Raw genomic sequence first — 9204 nt, 5'->3', positions numbered from 1 at the left:
TCTTAACACAGGCCCACGATTCTGAAGCCTGACAGGAAGGATATCAGGAAGTCACAGGGTTAATAAAATGAACAAAGACTATGACAAAGGTATTATTAACTAAGCCCAAATCTTGCATCATCATCAGATGTCAGGCCTTGGGCATAGGCTGGCTGGCAAGGAAATATCTGATCAGAATCAGGACAGAGCCTCCTCTAAGCCAGGTGACCATTTGATTTATTGGGACACTAGAGAGCAAAAGCAAGTAATAATTATGCCTGGACAGTAGGTGCAAACCAGAGCTGTCCTGGGCAAAATAAGATAGTGGTCACTCTGTCCATAAATGGAAGAAGCAGCTAGAGGCATTTTTCTTTCACATCTATAAACTTCTCTATGTAGAGTTTGGTAGAAGTGTTGAAAATCCATGTTAGATAAACCAGAATGTCCTGGATAATTTGGAGTATTGAGAAGCAAAGCCTATTGAGATCTGTTGCCTTAAACCCCCCAATTTTAGACTTGACCTTGCAAAATACCAACCAACTGAAATGTCCTAGGAAGCCAACAAAACTCATATATCCTTGCAGTTCAGGTCCTGAAAGTCACCAGTTCTGGTGCCTACATCACTAAAACAAGCAAAATAGAAGTGAACCATGGTGGAGCCCCCTGCAAAGGCTCAGTTCCTGCGCAGTCCCAGATTTGCAACCATTTCTGACAGCTGAGCACAGAGCTGCCACCAGCAACAGGCGGCTCTGCAATGCAGGGCTGAGTTCTTAGCTTCAGGGCTTGAGAAACCCCCTCGCAGGCACGTTGCCACTTTTTTAGAGCAGTTCTGAGCTAGTCAAATGGTGATTATTTCAGCCAGTATCTGTAAGAGAAATCATAAAGACCGCTCATTGCAACTAACTCTCTTAACACGTAGGATGCTCCCAGAAATCTCGGGAAATGTGTGCCAGAGACACTGCTGTGAGTTCACCAAATCCAAATCTAGTTTCCCTGTCCTCCTGGGTACTTCCTTTCCCAGTCTTGCTTGCAGGCAGATGGGGCCATGTGTCTCATTCTGGGCAATGGAATACTGACAAGTGTGATGTATGCCACTGCTAGGACAGGCCTCTAAAAATCTCCTGGGTAATCCCACTCCCTCTTTCTTCCCTCCGTCCCTTGCTTTCCAGCCACAAGCAGTGGAGAACCATAAGGTCTAGGGAATGGCAGGGCTTGGGACCCTGGATGACATGGAACAGAGCCTCCTCCCACTTGCCCTCCTTTTTCACCAACTCATTTGGAACTGTGATGTGAGTGAGCTGTGTTCTTTATTGTGCTAAGCTACTGAAGATTTTCGGGTTTTTGTTTTGTTTTTTTTTTTTTCCTGAGAGAGAGAGAGAAGGAGTGGGGGGACGGGCAGAGGGAGAGGGAGAGAGATAATCTTTTTTTAAAAAAGATTTTATTTATTTATTTGCCAGAGATAGAGATAGAAATAGAGATAGAGATAGAGATAAAGAAAGAGAGAGAGAGAGAAAGCACAAACAGGGAGAGTAGCAGGCAGAGGGAGAAACAGACTTTCTCCTGAGCAGGGAGCCTGATGTGGGACTCAATCCCAGAGCTCTGGGACCACGACCTAAGCTGAAGGCAGACACTTAACTGACTGAGCCATCCAGGCATCCCAAGGGAGAAAGAGAATCTTAAGCAGGCTCCATGCCCAGCATGGAGCTCGATCTGGGGCCTGATGTCACGACCCTGCGATCATGATCTGAGCTGAAATCAAGAATCAGAATATCAACCAACCAAGCCAACCAGATGCCCAAGCCACTGAGGTTTTTTGGTTGTTGTTTGGTATAGGTCTATCTTGACCAATGCAAGGAATTTTTCAAATTAACCTCTGCCGAAGTAATAAGAAAGGTATCCCCATGTCCAATGAATACAATGTGGGGTTTGCTCGCAGTTCTGGATCTTCTAGAGGACTGTGTTCCTTTGTGAGCAAGAATGGGTCAAGGGAAGAGTTCAACTATTTTCATACTTACAACCCCTCAAAGGGTTCAAGGATTCAAATCTTCCCAGTTTTCCTAGCTGCATTGAGTGGGATGGACCAGCCTCTCAAACTCTAAGGTATAGTCTGCAGCTACTCATCCCCTGACCCAGCACCAGTTCCACCCCAACCTTCCCTGCTACCATTTCAAAAGAATTTCACCAGATGACCTTCTTAACCCATGCACCTTTTCTTACCAGTTAGGAAGGTCTCCCATCTATCTGATCCCAATCCCTCTTTTGACAGAAAAGCCTTTTTCATTCTTCTATCCCCTGGGGAGAATGGATCTCAACCTCTCTGCTCCAAACATTTGCAGTCACCCCCTTCCCCAGCTCCTGCGACCTCCTCTTCGCACCACCCCTGCATCTGCTGGTGGTTCCAAGCCCCTGCCCTGCCCTGGCACACCGTCCACACTGCGTATCTGGCCAAGAAGCGGCCAAAGCGCTCTGGAGCACACACAAGGGAAGCCAGGGAGGCAGTCTCTGAGCTTTTAGTTACAGCTATTTCCTTGGACATTGCCTTGCTCATCCAGATGGTGAGCTGGGTAAACAAGAAGTCCCTGTTCTCCATCAACATGTCAGCGAGAGCCTTACTCTCAGGCATCTGCCAAGCTGGGGGTATGGTCTCCGTTTAGAGTTTGGCTCCCTCGGCGTGCCAGAAATGTGCCCTTGTGTAAACATTCTGCGTACTTCCTCCAGGGAGGACGCATGGACAGGGCAGTGAACTCCTTTCTCCCAGTGGCATGAGGAAAGCAGAACCATCACTCTCCTTCTCCCAGCCCTCTACCCAGCTACCCCAGCCATCCACTGCCATACTGCCCCACAAAGGCAGGCAGACACCCAGCTGAGTCGATTTCTATCAAATCCTAACTGCCTGCCAATTTTTCTGAATCTGTATTCAGCTGCTACCCTCTCATCCCGCCACCCCCCTGGCTAAGCCATTTACCAGCTGTGTGAACATGGGCAAATCACTTAACCTCTCTGAGCATTTGTTTTCTCAAACAGATAATGAAATAATAGCACTTATCACATGAAGGTCTCTCCTTGCCACTAGGACTTGAGAAAATACATGCTCATACACACAAACCTTGACATATCCCAAGATCTCTCAACAAATGTTAATTTCTTTCCTCTTCCCTCACCTTAGGGAAATTTCCTACCTGGCATTATTTCTTGTCCCAATAAGAAATGAGTAAGACCCAATGGCTGGGTCAGTCTCATGCTTCAAGGTCAGGTTTCTGTGAGCCATGTTCTCTGATCACTGGCACTGAGCACCTCCCTCCTACCTACTGGACTTGAGAGTCTCTCCTGTTGGGTCTCAAAACCCTAGAGACAGATTACTTCTTAACTTTCATCTTGGATGCCAGGACTCATGATCTGATGCCTGCTCCTGCCTCTGACCTCTGACCTCTGTCTTATCAATACCCCACCAGCAACGCTTCTCGTCTGTTTTCCATAATCTTCATGCTTGAGCCCTCAGTTTATATCAGACAAACAAATGATCAGATGAATGCTAGGGCCATAGAGGCCCTAAGGAAACTGGAAAACAGTTTATGGAATTGAGTTCTCAAACGTCATCCATCACTGTATGGGATATGTACTCACTGTTAAAAATACTCCATGACATTATTTTTCCAGTTCCGGTAGGAGGTTGTGACACATGTCCTGGAAGACAGAGGAAAACTGCCACCACTGCATGTAAAATCTCTTCTGAAAGGGATCTAGGCAGAGATCAACTGTTGTCCTCCTAAACAGAGTCTGCACAAACACGTGGCCTGGGAGCTAAGATGCCAGTGTCTATCCCTCGCTGCATTTCTGAGTCTCCAAGTTGGCCTGGCCAAGTTACTTTGCCTCTCTTAACAGCCCTGGCATGGAGTTCCCTCCTTGTCTCAGTGAATACGGGCCGGGCAGGGCACTGGGTTGCATGAGAGGTATGTTGGAGTCAGCTTCAACAGCTTCAACTGTTAGCTTGCTAGAACCAATTGTTGCATTTTCAGGAATTCTGCAACCCACTTAATAACACACTGCTAGGTAGGCTGAAGTCAGCTACAGTGGGGTATTTATACCAAGGGAACTCACATGCTCCAAATAAGGGTGTTTTCCCCTTAAAGGGTCAGTTGTTGAAAACTTACCCACACCCACTGGTTGCATGGCATGTTCCCTCACCTCTGAGCCCTAAGAGTAGCCAAAAGGGTACAGAATTTACAACACTCAGCTTCTTTCTCCGAAAAATGGCGCAAAAGACCCTTGCCTCCTACCTTCTTGGCAGGCGCAGGCTCAAAGTGGGTGGAACCAAGGGCCTTCCTGGTGGTGTTGTTTGTAGGAATATGGATAAGATGGCCCCACCCAAACCCTAATCACTGCAAAATTCAAATTTGATCTTGCCGTTTCTCTGTTCAAAAACTTTGATGATTCCCTGTTGCCTCCCAGAAATAATCAAAACCTTGATTATCTTATCCAATCTACCTCTCTGGGTTCCTCTCCTCCCACTCCAGCCCACATCCCCACCCCCGGCTACAAACTCTGGCTGTTTTCTGCAGGTTATTCTCTACTATGCCCCTTTATTGGGTAAGAGCACCTTCACCTTTGGGGGAAGAGTGGAGCCCATTACATGGGTTAAAGATCTGGAACGCACGTGGGGCAACCAGGGACTAAAAAGACATGATAGAAGACATTACCTCAAAGATGGGGCTCTGGAGGCAGGCTTTCCTGCACAGGAGGCTCAATTCCACCACTAACCTGCTGCATGACCTCAAGCAAATTACTTAACCTTGCTGAGACTTAGCTTCCTCATCTGCAAAATGAGAATAATAGCAGTACCTATGTCATAGGGTTGCTGTGAGGATTAAATGGGCCATTGCATATCAAAGGCTGAGCACAGTGCCAGATACAGAGTTCACATTCAGGGAGCATTAGCTGATAGCATCATCATCATCACTGTCACCACACATCATCATCAGATCACTTTTATCACCATTATTAACCCCACAGGCAACATCTTGGACTTCAAGTAAGTCTCTGCCCATGCATTCCTCTGTGTTCTTCTGTCCTCAGTTGGACGTTCTTTGGATCAAGAGAATCTCAGGACACAAGTCAGTGCCCTCCACCCCATCTCTGCCATACTGACAAGGACAGGCGCTGAAAACTCCTAGGACTGAGTTAGCAGTCCTGACTTTCCCAGTGCCTTTTAAAACCCAACACTATGGTCAGATAAACAACCTCGCAGACAAAGAAGAAAACCCACAGAGACAGGGTGCGTCATTTTTTACAAAGGAGACTTGGCCTGGGCTCTCCACCCTGCACAGCTCCTATCAGCCCAGCCAGAGCATTTTGCTGACAGCACCTCCTTCTGGAAGCTGGTGCATCTTCCCCCCAGAAGCTGGGCGCTGGGGCAGTTTCGCTCCAGAACTTGCCAAAGCAGCAGAAGCACCTTGGAGATCTGGCAGTTTGTCACTGGAGATTTGAAGGGGGCAAGGATGACCCAGGAAGAATGAATGTCTTGGAACAGTTAGAAAATGCTCTCTGTGTTCTAATGCGATGGTACTATAGCCTTTAATGACCCCTGTGGCCTGGCACATAGTGTTCAAACTCCTGAGCTTGCTGGTCCCTCCCCGTATGACTCATCTCAAAACATCAGCTAGAGAACAGAAACTTGTTCATCATATACTCAAACCCATGTGCACATATCTGAAGGACTATTGAAGAGAATCTAACAGAGCAGGCAATTGTCCTAAGAAACCCGTGCGTGCTGGGAATGAGGGGACTCCACAGACTGGGCACTTTCCATCTAGATGGACACTTTCCACCGGGGGGACCAGGGAGAAGACAGTCCTGTGTGTGTCCCTCAGATCTCCCAGGCCTGGGGCCAGCACTGGATCCTGGCTGGTGGAGGGTCCGGGGTAGGGGGTAGGGGGTGGGGATGGGGGGTAGGAATGGGACTGAGAAGACGGAGAAGAGTGAAAGCTGTTTCAGTAAAATCTCCGTGGCAGGGCAGCACAGAGCACCCTGGGCTGGTGAAGTCTTCTCTGCTATGCAGGTCACTTTGGCAACCCTTTAAAGGAAGGGATGGAGCTGCACTAGAAGCTGGAGAAGGATGAAGAAATCATCAGGAGGGGCCCTCATGATCGGGGCACTGATAGCAAGAACGGAAACCCATGGGAACGAAGCTCTTGCTGCCAGGACAAATTCTGTAGAACAGGAGGTACTTCGGATATGCTCAACAACATGGGAGGAATCTTGGTGGACCTGAGTGTCCTCCTAGAACCCATGGAAGCAGGGCCGGGAAATGCAAGCTTTTGACTCCAACCATGACCTGATGTATATGGAGGGTGGTCTCCAGCCCTAGGAAAGTAGGACTGTGCTTATTCCCATAACCCACCCCACCACTTACGAACAGAGGGCAGTTTGCCTGAGCACTTCCCCTGAACGATATGCACCCCCGTTTCCACCTCTAGGGCAGTTGTGAGGATTGATCCAGTCCGTACATGTGGAGAGCTTTGAGTAGCATCTGGCACACCGAATGGGCTCTGTAAATGTTGCCGCCTCTCTACCACCACCATCATCACCTTCACCCAAAGGAAACAGAATGGCATAGTAGTCCTGGACCCAGATTGTCAGGGTCGGCATTCCAGACCCTCCCCTCTTATTAATGGTAAACCGCTGGGGAACATGTCTCTGTTTCCTCTTCTCTGAGTGAGGGCAATCCTGACGTCCATGCCTCAGGGCTGTGCCAGGGATTCAAGGGTCCAGGGTCCAAACTAAGAGCTGGTGTTCAGTCTGGTCGTCTTGCAGAGGTCTCCTACCCCCGGCAACCCAGCACCACATGGGAAAACTGTCAGCCTTGCTGCAGTGTATTAGCGCACAATGCCCCCCCACCGTGTGGAATACTCTCCTTTCCCCTTTTGTTTTTTAGGGCGTGACTCAACCCCACATCGTCCAATAAGTCTCTCTCCCACAGTGAACCTGCCGTGTCTGACCTCTGGCCTAAAGTGCTCACACACACTGACACACGCCGGGTGTCCAGGCACATGCTTGGGACTGGAACCCATGAAGACATGAGGAACAAGGTCTTAAATTGGAAAGGTCCCTGCCCTCAGACTGAGATCCAGGGGGAGACAAAGAGATGAGGGGACATTTGATCCAAATGCCAAATGTCACCACAGGAATAAGCTCAGGGATTGACGCAGAGAGGAGATCCTAACAAGGAGAGTGTCTGGAGAATCAAGCCCCTGTGCTGAGTCTGGAAGGGGGAGGAGCTAAACTACAGAAACTTACCCTGTCCTGTTTCTGGAGGCCCGATGTCTGAACTCAAAGTATTGACAAGGCTGTGATCCCTACAAAGGCCATAAGGGTGAGACCTTTCTTGCCTCTTCCAGCTTCTGGTGCCTCCCAACTCTGCCTCCAGCTTCACGTGGATTTCTCCTCCTCTCCTCTCTCCTTTGTGTGTCTCTGGTAAGAATATTTACCATCAGATTTAGGGCCCATGCAGATAATCCAGGATGACTGCATCATGAGATCTTTAACTTAATTACATATGCAAAGACCCTTTTCACAAACAAGTTACACTCGCAGATTCCAAGGGTTAGGATGTAGACATACCTCAGGAGGCTACTATTCAGCCCCCTGCACAGTGGAGTAGCTTGAGTGAGGGGGACAGTGGCCAGGAAGATGGGTTGTTTTCCGTTCTCCCACAGGTGCTCTGGGACTCTGAGCTTAAGACACCCGTGTTGACTGTGGAGCCCTCTCACCTCTCAGGGTCTTTGAACTCACTGCACACCTCATGCTGCCAGCAGCACTGTTGTCTCCCCAATTCCCCCTAACACGCATGTGCTGGTGGGGACGAGCAGACAGGTAGTCCCAGAGAGTGGGCCTCAAGGGAGGGCTCCATGGAGCAGCCCAGCTGCACGGGACTCTCCTTGGAGTGTCAGGGTTCTTACCAGCCTCAAAGGTGGGCCCTGGCCAGGCTGGCATGCTCCATGGACAGAAAGGCAGTTCCCTCCCTCTAAACCGGGCTTGGAGCCACCTCCCTGAAGCCAGCCCTGATTAACCGCTCCCCCCCACCGGCATTTGTCATCTGGTAGTGTTGGTTTCAAGTTCCAGCTCTGCTACTTCCCTATGGGAGAGACTTTGGACCTGGGACTTAACTTCTCTGCCCCTCTGTTTTCTTAACCATAGACAGACAATAAATCCTTGACCTGCTGGTCTCAGAGGCATATTATGAAGACATGCAACATAAAGGGGTGTGAAAAGTACTTGGCACATCGTAAACATGATAACGTAATGAATTCAGTTGCCCTAAGTCTGTTTTGGTGTAACTTGTACTGGCAAATATTCAGAGCTCACACATACACACACACAAACACACTTGTATTTCTGATTCATACCATTGCTTTATGACCTGGTTTCCTCATTTTCTGGTTACATGGTTGTCATCATTTCAATCTGTACCTGCAGATTCGCATATGTTATAGTTCCTGGGTTTGAGGGTTGGACAAGAAGAAATATTTCCTGCCTCTCCATAAGACACAGAGTCCTTGAGCTCAGGGATACACCTCTGTCTCTCCATGGTAGTGGGATTCCAGGCCAGGAGGGAATCAGTGTTACTGATGAGTGGGCTGACTGACAGACTGTTGTCCTGGAATCAGAGGTACTTCACTGACTTGTCCTCACACAGCTGCTCTGCTGATGGCTTGGTGACATCCACATCGGCCACTGCGGGTGTGAAAAGCATGGATTTTGCAGGCCCCTACCTGATGCCCTACAAACTCCCCTTGGTGGGGACTCGGACTCCACTGGGGACAAGTCTGACACAGCTCTTGATCACCTCCTAGAAGCACAGTATCTGTCTTTGCTGACGTGGTTTCTTTACAGCTCATAGTTTGGGTCCTGCTAAGAGCAACGACATCCCAGGCAGATTTTTCCACAGCCTGCCTGAGCCCTCCAGCTGGCTGAGAGCCCATGGACTCTGGTTTGCTGATTGGTTTGCCCCAAGTTTGAGGGAAATTCTTCCCCATGATCAGAAGAGCACTTACTTGCTTGGCCTGGGAAGGAATGAAATTTTACCCCACATTTCTAGGTGAAGAGTGGTCAGTGGCCACTGAAACTGCTGAAATTCTAACCTGGGAATAGGGAACCCAGGTTCCACTCTCTGCCACTAGTTGGCTGTGTGACTCTAGGCAGGTTACTGCACCTCTCTGGGTTTTAGTT

At 48.9% G+C, this 9204-nt stretch overlaps 1 protein-coding gene across 1 annotated transcript in view; it reads right to left on the bottom strand.

Moving 5' to 3' along the window:
• Nucleotides 1-760: 760 nt before the first annotated feature.
• The window catches only part of KCNA6 (potassium voltage-gated channel subfamily A member 6), a 64499-nt gene continuing 56055 nt past the window's right edge, over nucleotides 761-9204 (bottom strand). The window contains exon 2 of the mRNA XM_047743013.1: nucleotides 761-844. The gene's annotated coding sequence lies outside the window, so the exon portion shown is untranslated. The remainder of the gene's footprint in view (nucleotides 845-9204) is intronic.

This window comes from Lutra lutra, chromosome 8, assembly GCF_902655055.1.
Source record: "Lutra lutra chromosome 8, mLutLut1.2, whole genome shotgun sequence".
In the NCBI taxonomy this organism is placed as follows: Eukaryota; Metazoa; Chordata; class Mammalia; order Carnivora; family Mustelidae; genus Lutra; species Lutra lutra.
Note: the sequence above shows the minus strand (reverse complement) of the source record. Positions and strands in the feature narration are given on the sequence as shown.